Here is a 12,128-nt window from a genome sequence, read left to right as displayed (position 1 = left end):
CTTGTCATCATTTTAGGATAGTCTGCCCCACCTGTCAGGGGCAGAGGGAAGAGGATTATTCTGTGCTCTGAGACGGGCCCAAGGAAAAGAGAAAACACCACGGGAAAAAAGACAAAAAAGCTCTGCAAATGAGGAGTCAGCATAAACAAAGTGTTATCAGCCCAGGCAAGAAGCTAAAGCATGACTGCACTAAACAAATCACAGTGGAATCAGCAACTGGCAAAGTAATTGGCGTTATTACAGCTGATGGAAAATTTCTGATGCCGCCCATGTTCGCTTTCGAAACAGAGCTCAGACATTTAATTGGCTCAGTTCACATCTAGATGATTGCTCTCTTTGTCCTTCTGGAGTGTATCAAGCCTGTAGCTGCAGACAGAAACTTTTGGATGTGCCTGCCTGGCTCTGTCCATCCGCTGTGAGACAGGGAATGAAGTTTTGCACAAACTGAGCAAGACAAGTGAAATATGGAGAAAAATGGGTCTCACCTAAATAATTTCAATCTTTCTGTTACTCCAGTTCCTTTTAAGTTCAACTCTGGCACTACCAAATAGTCCCCTGCTTGTAGTACCTAAGATGCTGTGAGTTAAATGCAGGGGTAAAAACTGCATGTGTTGATGTCAGCAAAGGGTGGGTTTGGTTCTTTAGTCACATTGGAGGAAAAACTGTTGTCTCTGTCACATAGAAATGCTCCTGTGAGCTCCCTCTGGCCTATTAATCCCACCATTTCATGGAATCACAGGATGGCTTTTGTTGGAAGGGTCCTTCAAGACCATCTCATTTCTACCCTTCTGCCAGGGGCAGGGGCACCTTCCACGAGATCAGGCTGGTCAGAGCATCATCCACCCTGGCCTTGGGCAGTGCCAGGGATGGCAGTAGAGTGTCAATAATGGCCGAGTGTCTGTGCTCAGAAAGCTCTTTTCCCTCAACTTGCTAGACTCCCTTGCCAAACTGTCTTCATCCTATGAAACACTGTCCAGAAAACCAATTCCTCCCAGCAGCTCAGCCCTGCATGGACGGGGAAATTTCATCCAGAGGCATCCTAGTTTTCCCCAGTGTTTCATAAAAGCCTCACAAAATCATTAACCTGTAGGCAGCAGCCAGGATCTCAAGGTTTGTGAAATTGGGGGAATGCTGCTTTTTTTAAACTTCCATGAGAAAAAGCAGCTTGGCTTGGTGCTGAGTCACAGATTCCCCCACTCCCTAGGCCTAATCTTGGCCCACGGATCTGCCCAGTAGAGGACAACAAAGTCTAGGAATAACTTGGCCAGAAAATGTGTCTGTAGTGTGGACAGGGCTGTGGAGGAAGGATGGTATTTCCCACTTCCCTCCTTTTCTCTTGGAGTGTGTTGAGAGCTGCGTGACCACAGGCTGCCTTTGTGGAAAGTGCCATGGGGGCAGTGGCTCTGCAACCCTGTGGGGGGATGGCTCCTCAGTTACCAAGGAATTATTTCTGAGTTCTCCCTGGAAGCAGAGGGAATATCCCTGAACTCACTTGGTTGATTCATTCACCAAGGATATAACCCATTCAGCTCTTTTCCAAGGAGGAGGGAGACCAGAGAGGCTCATTTGTCACATCTCCTCTCATTATAAATCAAAAGTGGTGCCAAATGCCAAAGGGAGAGGACATTTGGAAGCATGGTTCCCAGAGATTTTGGGAGCTGCTTGACACCAGTTTTCCCATTTTTCTTGAAAAGAAAAGAACCCTTCAAAATGATGTGGCATGTGACAGAAAAGAACAAGCCAGAGGATTTGAAGGGACACAATGGCTCTTCAACAGCAAATGTGGTTGTACCAAGGTGTGGCTCCTCAAAGCCTGCAGTAAGGCCACCTGTAATACAGCAAACCAATTTGGGAATGCCATGGCTTCCCAACTCAAAGCCCAGAAGGATGGCTTTTAGGAATAAATCCCTGCCCCAGGACTTTCAGGATACCCCCAGAAGCACAGAGTTGAAGAACTGGACCATTTAAAGAAAGCAGGTGCTTTCCCTCCCCCCAAAAATTGGCTAATTATGTGACCTACTGCCACAGTGAGATTTTGCAGGGACTTCCAGCTTTGCCCCCATGACTTTGGGCCTCCCAAGTGGCTGCTGCTGCTGCTGACAGACACCAACACAGGACCTGGTGAGTCCTACAAGCCTCAGCAGAAGATGGAGCCCAAGCTGCCCTAGAAGCAAATTTGAGACCAGAACAAAACAAACAGGAAGCACAGAGGAGGTCAGCTCTTTGCTTCTCTATGCCAAACAGGACTTAGAGAAAATCCCACTAGAAAGGGCTGACTGACAATGGACAGTGACAAAAATGGAAGGAAAACACAGGCAGCCTCATGTTGTTTGCTTTATCTGCCAAGTGGGACATTTTCCCCTCCAGTTACTGCTTCAGAATTCCTGACTCTGAAAAAGAGTCTGGAGACAAGCAATCCAGCACCACAAGAAGCCAAAGGAGACATGTCCATTGTTTTCATCAAACCTTGGGGCAAGCCTTTGGTTCACATCCTGTGTGACACTGTCTACTCATGGGTAAATCCTCCAGTGGGAGATGCAATGTACTCCTGGGATTTAGAAAATCAAGGTCTATTGCTCTGTGGCCACAACTGAATCACCTCACTCAGGTTTTTTTCCCTTGTTTTCTGAAACAGGAGTAATGTTATGCCCTGCTTACTGAGGCACTGAAAGTTATGTAGGAAAAGCATGGCTTCAAAACTAAATATTGTCACTTAAAGCAAAATGAAGGTGCACAAAAAAACCAAGGTAATGTGTGTGCCATTATAATCCTGACACCAGATGCCAGAAGTGGGCTGAATTTGCTGAGGTACTCCTGCTGCTCCTTTTCAGCAGGCATGGGGAAATACGGCTTTGCAGATAAACATTGTAATGTGGTGAATGTCCAGAATTTAATGAAGTCCATTATAACAGATGAAAATGAAGCTTTCATTAGTTTATGAATGCCTTATTCATTTTAGTTTTGGGTTTGGTTTTTTTTTTTTTTAAGTCGAGAAAGAATGTTTTCCCTAAGCAAGTGCCAAGTAAGAGAGTAAACATCTTCTGCTCTTACACCTTCATCTCCTCCTCGAGGCTGTCACTCCTGCAAGGAAAAGGCTCTCATTACACCAGCCTTGCCCACAGCCCTGCCACAAACCTCTCCCAGTGAGATGCACCCAGTCTCAGGAACAGCTGGCCACAGCTGGCTGTACCAATGGGCCCTGCAGAGCCTTTTCCCACTCCTGCCTGCCTCTGCAGGGTTCTTCAACTCCCATCTTCACCTTTTATTGTCACACATACTTGGGGCCAAGAACAATAATACATTTGCTTTATGATGCTCTGGCCATGACAGTGATTTTATGGACTGCCACAATATCATCTTCATAACTGCTACTGCCATATTGCTGATTAAAAGGGTCACACTGGCACGAGGAACCTATAATGTCTTTATTTGTTCACAGGAAGGATACACCAGGAGTTCAAGTTTCTCTCTTCAGCTTTGGACTCTTGGTGCTTTGATCCTGATCACCTTTGAGAATAAAAGGGGAATTTAGCTCTTAAATGTGGTTTTGTCACTGGTGTCTCAGTTAACACCATCCATAAAAGGATCATTTTCTTTGTTACACAGGACAAGGCTGAGACCACAGACTTGAAATAGGAGTAGAATGATAAAAACTGTATCTTTTTAGCTAAAAGGGACAATCATTAACCATGTAAATAAATGACAGACTATTGAGTTTTAATAACACAGCCCATTCTGCTGTTCATTCATGAAGAGGAGTGAAGAAAAAATGTTTGAAGGCTTCAGAAGGACTTTTACTTTTTTTAGTTGGATAATTACACATCCTGGTATATCAGCACTACAGACACCTGCTGACAGTATGATTGCAAAACAGGACATTCTTGAGGCTGCAAGAAAACAGGCACAAGAAAGAGAATCCTGCTATCAAGTAAAATATCTGAAGACTGTGGGTCTGAGTCTGTGTTTTTTTCTCTGACTTCTAAAAGCGTCACATCCTCAAATTCAAACAAGCAGATGGCTGCCAGAAACACTCTGAAACCAGCAAGCTGCTTGCCTTGGACACGTTATTTTGGTATCTTGACCCCTTGACTCTCTCATGGATTTTTTATTTAATTTGGGCTTGATCCAAGGCGATCAGAGAGGTTTTTAAAGTCACCGATGACCTCTGAACTTCAATGATGGCATTTTGGGCCATTTTACCTTAAAGAAGAGATAAGGGAAGAAATGGACATACAACCACCATCCAGTGGGAGCAAAAAATATAATAACTTAACTTGTGGTTTCAGTCATAGCTGAAGTAAGCTGCTGAGGCTGTACAGAGAAGAAGTGATAGTGGTGGGGGGAGAAATGTTTTGAAAGCTCGCAATCATGGCACCATCTCTTTTTGCTGGCACTACACAGCTACAGCTGATGACAACTTCAGCCCTTCCTCCATGTTCTTCCAAGGAAGCAACCCTAAGTCATTCCTGCTCCTGGCTGAGTGCCTGAGTTTTAGTTTCTTGCCTCAGAAAGAGTGCAGAAATGTAATCTTTGATATGAAGTCGGGTCTTAGGAATTGCCAATAGATAAAGAGCCTTGCATTCATTTTCCCTGCAACTCTGACTGCTCTTCAATCCTGACCTTGATTGCTCCCAGTAAGAGATAATACAAATCTCATTCCTCATGTAGACTTCCCAAGATGTTGTCTTGAGCTTCATCTCACAGGTGCTAAATGGCTTTTCATGCAGGAGATAAGCTGAAGTTCTCTGATGAAGGATAAGGCTGATAAATTTGCTCCCGGTGAGCCAGGGGACGATGTGGATAAAGGTCACCTAGGAGAGAGAACTGAGCTGGTAGCACAGAGGGTCATGATGACACTGAATCATGATCAGGCCACCATCTCAAGGAGAGGAGCAAGGCATTGCAGAGGGTACAATTTCTTCTGATGCCCTCTTCCTAAGTCGTATGAAAAGAAAGGTTTCTTCTTTCCTCCCTTACCCTGTCAGGGCTTCTCATGGACTGCTTCCAGCCATCTGGCTCCTGCTTCTACACTTCCACCAACATCCTGCACCTTTACCCAGCCATGGTGACATGGTGTGACCATTCCCTCTCAAATTTCCTACTTCACCCACTTATCCTGACCAAGTTTATGCTTTACTCATAACCGTATTTCTTATTTCCCACCATTCTTATTGAACGACAGGCACTTATTAAAAAATGGGAGCATCATCTAATGCAGCTGCTGCTCAAACATGAGGGGCCAGAACTACAGCATTCCTTTATGAAGACATCAGTGACAACTAATTTTGGTGACACAAAGATAAAATACTGACTTAATTTATCTGGATCTAGTAAAATCTGAAAAGAGCTTATAAGAAATCATGCCTATACCTCAGTTAATGAAATTCTGGGCTGCTTCTGGGAAGGCTGACAATTGTAAAACCAGTCTGCCAAACTTTCATTCACAGCTTCATTGCAAAGTCATTAGAGATATGACAAAACCCGCCAAACTCACAGAGGTGTGTGTGAACACACATGTGAGAATGGGGAGCACCACTTTTTCTCTCTCCCAAGGCAACCTGGCAGCTCGGAGGGGACAGGAGAACAAGGAACAGATGATCTTGGTATTGCCAGCAATACTCAAAGTTGCAGGACCTTTTTTCCCCACCTGAGGACCTGAATCTGAAATCACCTCTGCAAGAAAACCGTAGGAGCTTTCACTACTGATGTTGCTCCCAGTGCATGGAGAGGGATCAGGTCAGCCATCCATGGACCATCTCACCCTTCCCAAAGCACCACTGAATGGTTTGAGTTCAAAGGGACTGTAAAGATCATTTAGTCCAGCCCCCCTGACACAGGCAGGCTCACCTCCCACTAGACCAGGGTGCTCTAAGCCTCGTCCAACCTGGGAACACTTCCAGGGATGGGGCAGCCACAGCTGCTCTGGGCACCCTCTGCCGGGGCCTCACCACCCTCAAAGCCAAGAATTCCTTCCCAATATCCCATCTGTCCCTGCCCTCTGGCAGTGGAAGCCATTCCCTGTGTCCTGTCCCTCCAGGCCCTTGTCCAAAGTCCCTCTCCAGCTCTCAGAATCCCTTTTAGGCACTATAAAGGGTTCTAAGGTCCAGGACACTGATTTTAGAGATGGGCACTAAGGTTGATGCAGATTGTTTTCACTGGTGCTCTTTGCATCTGGTTTGCTGCACTGAGAAACCACAGAAGGCTGAAATAAATAAATATATATATATGCACCCTATCTGCTGGTTACCTGTGCCCTGATCCCCCTGTGTTTATATTTGTGTTTGTTATGAGACAGGGAATGAGGGTGAGCATAAAACATTATTCCCTGGGGAATAGCGATTTTCAAGTGGTTACTCTGCAGGTAAAACACAGGGTGCTGGCAAGTAATGCCTGCAAAATGTGATGCCTTGATTTCTGTTGTGTGGATCAATATTAATAGCAATATTATATTTCCAGAGCTGGCAGAACTATTGATTATTTGGCATGTAGCAGTTCATTTATACTTGAGAGCAAACTGGGACGCTGAAACAACAAATGTGCAGCTGTTAACAAGCAACACAGGACATTGAGTTTCAGTGACACAACTAGGATATCACTTCCTTTGTCTAAAATGGAACATCTTTAGCATGTCAAAAGCATAATTTACTTATCTGACTTACTGCCATTCCTGGGGAAAATACCTTTTCCTCCTGAAACCTGCAGATTAAGGTCATGTTTCCAAATATGTGCCAAATACAATCAATAGTTTCATCCCCACTGTGACCAAACACTTGAGGTATTCTTGAAGGGAAAATGTTTTGTTTTATATGTTTAAACAAGTATTAAATTAGATCACCTTGTGCATGAGAAGATTTCAATGAAAGAAAAGATAATGAAGCTTTATAATGTGGTTGCCGGAGCTGAACCAGAGTTATTTCTTTTCAATGAGGTTTTTAACTCAGTGAGAAAAAAATAGATACCTGTATCTATATATGTGTGTAAATAAATTTTGATAGGGTGAACTCAAAATAAAATTTTCTTTATTAAACACAGGGTTTACATACATTTGTAAGGCATAATGCTCTATCCTTCCATGAGCTTCTTTATTATGTATAAGTCTATAATTGTCTCCTAGGGACACATTTAACTATCAAACTGTTGAAAGCAAATTATACAGAACACCTATCTTATGGCTGAAACTTATTGAAAAAGGAACCCCCTCATGGTAAGAGAGAAAAAAATTAAAAATAATGGGTGACATTCCCTGTTGCAAGAAAGAGCACCTCAATAACTTAATAATCTTTTTATATGTGCTTGAAGAGACTGGGGAGGTGACTAGTAAATATGCAGGAAATGTACTATACATTGCCTTTTGGGGGATAATACGGCCTTTCCTCTGCTATCAGCATGTGAAACCCTGCAGGCTTAGCTGCCTTAGCAACTGTCTACAATTTGGGCAGGTCAGGATCAAGGGAGGCTGAATCAGCTTCTGCTGGTGGCTCCCCTCTCCCACTGCTGACAAATGGAGTTTGGAGTGAAGGAGTCCAGTTTCTCAGTTGGGCCTGAGCCTCTTCAGCCAGCAGTAATTAAATGTGCCCAGAAATACTCCCAGGCGTGGAGGCCAACTGGCACAGAGAGGTTTGTACCTCTGCTCACAACCGTGCCCTAACTTTCCTAGCCCGGCAGCTAAATGCAAACAGCTCACAGGGATGAACCCTGATCCATGCTTAAGGATGATTTAGGAGCTTGCTAGTTGGACCAAAAGTGTGCTGAGAACTGGTTTAATACTTTGAGTACACCCAGTGACATTCCCATGAACGTCCCCAGATACTGTTTAACTTGCTTAAGTTATTGTTATGACATATTTCTTTTCCAGATCAAGATTACTTCTTCCCAGCCAGAAAAAGGGAATTGTATGGCTGTAAATTTGGTTATGACAATAAACCTTCTGCTGGTTCATGAAATCATTCTTACTCAATAGGACGTGTGTTTACTGCTGTCTGCAATCTAAGAATCTTTGCAAGGAACCAGATGTGGTGTGTTTAAAGTGAAAAAATTGTTATGCCTGGACAGATGAACTTCATAAACAAATCACTGTCCTCCTTATCCCCCTGCACATCACTGACATCTGCCTGATACTATATTTTCAAAGTTTGCTACTTTAAATTCCTTCCCCCCAGAAAAGCATCCCAGCCCAAGTACTTGCCATAAACTCTTAACTCTGCTGCATTGGTGTGCTGGTTTCCTCTGGGGCAGGGCTCATTTTCTTCCCAGGGGCTGTTACAGGGCTGTGTTTTGGGTTTGTGCTGAACACAGGGTGGATGACACAGGGATGTTTTTGTTATTGCTGAGCAGAGCTTGCACAGAGCCAAGGCCTCTGCTGCTTTTTGCACTGCCAGCCTGGGGAGGGGATGGGGGTGGCTGAGAGTTTAGGAGGAGACACAGCCAGGACAGGTGACCCCAAGTGACCAAAGGGATGTTCCAGACTGTGTGACATCATGCTCAGTGTATGAAGTGGGGGAAGGAGGAAGAAAGGGGGAATGTTTGGAGTGATGGTGAGTGTTTTCCCAAGCCACTGTTACATGTGGTGGGTTCCAGCTCTCTGGAGGTGGCTGAACACCCGTCTGCCCCTGGAAAGCAGGGAATTAATTCCCCTTTTTGCTCTGCTGGTGTGCAAGGCTTTTATTTCCCCTATTAAACTGTCTTTATCTCAACCCATGAGTTTTACAGCTTTTACCCTTCCAGTTCTCTCTCTGATCCTGCTGGTGAATCTGAGTGAATGAGGGACTATGAGGGGCCTGTTGGGGTTAAATCATGGAAACTGGGATACTGTTAGATGTCCCATAGCAACTTTCTGTCCTGACCTGCAAAAGGCAGAGCACTTCTGTTTTCATGGATTTCTCTGAGCTACAAGAAGATGAATGCAAGTTCTTTTACTTTGAGAATTGATTTTATCAAGGCAAGGCCATCTGGCAGAAAGTAGAGCAGGATTAATGCAATCCCAAACCAAAAGGGAAGATCTTGGCACTATCTCACCCAAATCTTGGCACCCTCCTGCATCCCACAGGGAATCAAGGCAGAGCATGGAGGCAGAGGAAATAGTTCATGACTACACTCTCTCCACCACACACACCACAAAGCCTTCCCAGGGGAAAAGTTTCAAAGCTGCCATCAGAAACTCTTATAACAACTGTTCAGAGGAACTCACCCCTTTGAATAGTTTAGCTCATGATGCTTCTAAGAATCACCTGTGCAGCAACCTACTTAATCTTTGCAGACAGAGCTTGGGAGGGAGCTCCTTATCCTGGTGGGCTGGCTGAACCTCAGCAGTGGCACTTCCTCTGTGGACAGAACCAAGGCTGTCATCCACCTTTTGCAGTTTTGCCTGTTTTTAGCAAGGAAAAGAAGGTGCAGACCTGTGTCAGGAGTTGGTGTCACCTCTCAGCTCCCCTTTGGACACCTTTGTGGCCCTGGAAGAAGCAGCTAAAAAGCACCATGTAGGCTCACAGCCTCGATGTTTCACAATGGCTCCCTGACTCAGGAAGCAATAATGCCAGGAGGATGGCAGATTCCTTCATGCCAGGAGGATGGCAGATTCCTTCATGCCAGGAGGATGGCAGATTCCTTCATGCCAGCAGAATCAAATGCCTTATGATCCTGTCATCTAGTACAAAAGGCAGGAGGAGTGGGAAGCCCAGCAGGCACCTGATTGTAGAAGCTGGGGGAGATGAGAGGAGACAGTGTCCTGCTGTGAGCTTCTCCCACCTCCATAACCTGCTTATTTTCAAAGAGTTTCCACTACTCTGTGATAGCTATTGTTCTCCACGCCTGGTGCATCATCATCCCCACTACACTGATGGTTTGGGATTGTCACACTGCCAGCCCTTCTTCCTGAAATGAGCATCTTGTTTGGCTTCAGGAGGGGAAAAACACGTGCAGCTCGGACACCCCTGTGCTAGCAATGTACAGGATGATGCTGCATAGCCCATGACCAGCATGGGCTTCCTGGGCATATAATCATGCTCAGACAGGCCCAGAGGCATTCCACACCCACGTGTCTTGCCCCTTTTCCTTCCTAAAGTGACCACAGCACCTGGGTCAAGCTTTGGCACAACTGCTATTGATGTGCAGAGTCAGCAGTGAACAAGGGATTTTTTTCTGTTTGATTTTTAAGGAGGCTGCATATTCCTCTTGGCCATTAAGGTGAAAAGGAGGCTAATTCAAAGCTAGAGCCAAGTCTGAGGAGTAATTCTGCACAGGCAGGTAAGAGAAAGTAAAAGTCATTCTTTGCTCTGGTTGGCCCTGTAAAATGAGAAATACTATCAGGGCTGTGCATTTTTTGAAACCTGTATTATTTCTTTTTTCCTTGGGAGGGCTGAAATAGATTCAAGCACTACTGTTATTATCTCAAAAATGACAGAGACATTTTCGTGTGAGTTTCCCTTCACAGTCTTATATCCATATTCACCATGTGCATTCCTTTGATTCGGCAACTGCAGCTCCCCTGTGGTCCAAGGACTCAAGGTTCATTTTGTGTTGCTCTTTCTGCCAAAATGTGGTTATTACAGATGGAAAAAAAAAATCACAAGGTCACCCACAGCCCTGACAGAAAAAGGAGGGTAGGAGAATATTAGGAAGAAACTATTAGCTCTAATATCCTGCTGCATTTGGCAAACCTGAGCGTATTTGGATTGTCTATACCAGCATTTCACTCCCCTGCTTCCAAATGACTGCCCCAGTGATTAACCACCTGAATACACCCAAGAAGGATATTCACAGAAAAGATCTCATGATGAAAAGGCTATTCCTGGCCTTCTTTCCATCACATCATAATCTGTCCACTAATATGGCTTGAGATCTCAGCTGATCAAAAGGTCATAAGATGCTACTGCTAAGTATCACTCTGTCTCTGTTCAGCCAAAGGCATTTTTACTCCATTCAACGGGCAGAGGAATGTAATAGCAAAGCCTTCGAATCTGTTTGTATAATAGATGAAGTCTTCTCTTTATGGCATTATTCATCCTTCAGGGAATGACACCTGATAAATAAACCTCTAGTTCCCAGTGAATTTAAATAAAACAAAGGCAAATCATATCCCTGTGCACTGTAAATATAAAACTGCACATAACATAAGATTTCCCAATCTTCCACCATCTCTTTGCTAAAAAAGTTATAAAGTGCTGACCGTCCTCAGATTGTGCCAAAATCAAGGGAGCCTAAATCTCTGAATAAATTACAAAAAGCATGGTAATAACAGAGGAAGGACTTAAAGATAGGTAACTCATTTAGTCAAATGGATTTGGTAAAACTTGCATCTTTTTGTCTTCATGCTAGTAAAAACCAGAAAGGTGAAAAAAGGGGGGTTAGCAGCACATCAATAGCAACAATGGAGTGAAAATAGGGGAAAATCTAATAAATGGGTTAATGTGTTTCCCAGGGAATAACACTAGGGGGGACACAATTTTCAAGCATGCTGGGATGAATAAAAACACTGAACCACATCCCACTCAACACCATCACTTGGCCCAGCTGGTCACCATTGCACTGGTGGCAACTGGTCCATGTGATGCCAGTCATTGCCTCCAGCAGCAACTGCAGCCACTTCTCTGGCCATCCTGCTTCCAATTCTCTCAGCACAGGCAGGGATCACTGCCCAGAACCGCAGGGACAGAGGGCACCACTGCCAAGAGCCACCTGCCACCTGAAGCCCGTGTCCAGCGGCTCTGCAGAGGTCCTGTGAACAACACCCTTGGGGAACTGTTTTGTGTTTACAGCACACCTGAAGAGTTGTCACAAACAAATTAAACCCCTCAGCATTTCCCAGATTATCCGCCCACTCTCTGGCTTTCCAGAGCTCCACACCAGGACCAACAGACAGTTTCTTTAACTGCACCTGGCAGTCGTTTTGCTCCTCTCCATGCTTTCAAAGCTGAGAGCCATCAAAGATTAGGAGAAAAAATCATGACTGTTTTTCCCTAAGAAGCAGAACTGGTAATAGGCTTCAGGAAAAATCCTTCTAAATGCAAGTGATAAGTGTAGACTGTGTGAAGGCTGACAGGTCTGATTATAATTATCACTGCAAGGGGACTAGCACTAACCTCCCTTCTGGAAGGCAATGACAATTCCTGGAAGGGAACATGCAAGTAAAT

General features: G+C 44.6%; 1 protein-coding gene across 4 annotated transcripts in view; it reads right to left on the bottom strand.

Annotated features, from left to right (window-relative positions):
• Positions 1–12,128, bottom strand: part of SETBP1 (SET binding protein 1) — a 267,689-nt gene that overhangs the window by 131,059 nt on the left and 124,502 nt on the right. The gene's annotated exons all lie outside the window — the stretch shown is intronic.

Source organism: Haemorhous mexicanus, chromosome Z (assembly GCF_027477595.1).
Source record: "Haemorhous mexicanus isolate bHaeMex1 chromosome Z, bHaeMex1.pri, whole genome shotgun sequence".
In the NCBI taxonomy this organism is placed as follows: Eukaryota; Metazoa; Chordata; class Aves; order Passeriformes; family Fringillidae; genus Haemorhous; species Haemorhous mexicanus.
This window is presented reverse-complemented; position numbering and strand designations above follow the sequence as displayed.